At 35.4% G+C, this 443-nt stretch overlaps 1 protein-coding gene across 1 annotated transcript in view; it reads right to left on the bottom strand.

Moving 5' to 3' along the window:
• The window catches only part of apol (apolipoprotein L), a 34,031-nt gene that overhangs the window by 14,027 nt on the left and 19,561 nt on the right, over positions 1 to 443 (bottom strand). The window lies entirely within an intron of this gene.

Here is a 443-nt window from a genome sequence, read left to right as displayed (position 1 = left end):
TGGCAGGCAACCGCTCTACCACTGAGCCACAGCCGCCCCTTGGCATCCCTGGGTGGACTTGTACTTCACTAAACTACTGCTTACATGTTAATGCTTCATTGTTCAATAATGGAAGAAGTATTCAGGTCTTTTACTTTGTAAAAGTTGTAACAGTACTCTACAGTGTAGAAATACTCTATCACATGTAAAAGTCCTGCATATAAAATCTTACTGAAGTAAAAGTACTCTTTGTGCATGGCCCATTTCAGAATCATATAGTATATTATAATACTTTATTACAGTTGTTGATGCAGTAACGTGTTCATCACATTAATATTGCAGCTGGTAAGTACAGCGGATTTGAATTACTTGACATAATCCTGGGTATGGCTCGACCAATAATCATATGTCATAATTTATTAGTTGATTTATATTTTGTATTAATAAAACTCCACATCTGAAAA

The sequence above is a fragment of the Etheostoma spectabile genome, chromosome 15, assembly GCF_008692095.1.
Source record: "Etheostoma spectabile isolate EspeVRDwgs_2016 chromosome 15, UIUC_Espe_1.0, whole genome shotgun sequence".
NCBI classification, from domain to species: domain Eukaryota; kingdom Metazoa; phylum Chordata; class Actinopteri; order Perciformes; family Percidae; genus Etheostoma; species Etheostoma spectabile.
The sequence above is the reverse complement of the archived record's forward strand: the minus strand, read 5'-3'. Positions and strand labels throughout refer to the sequence as shown.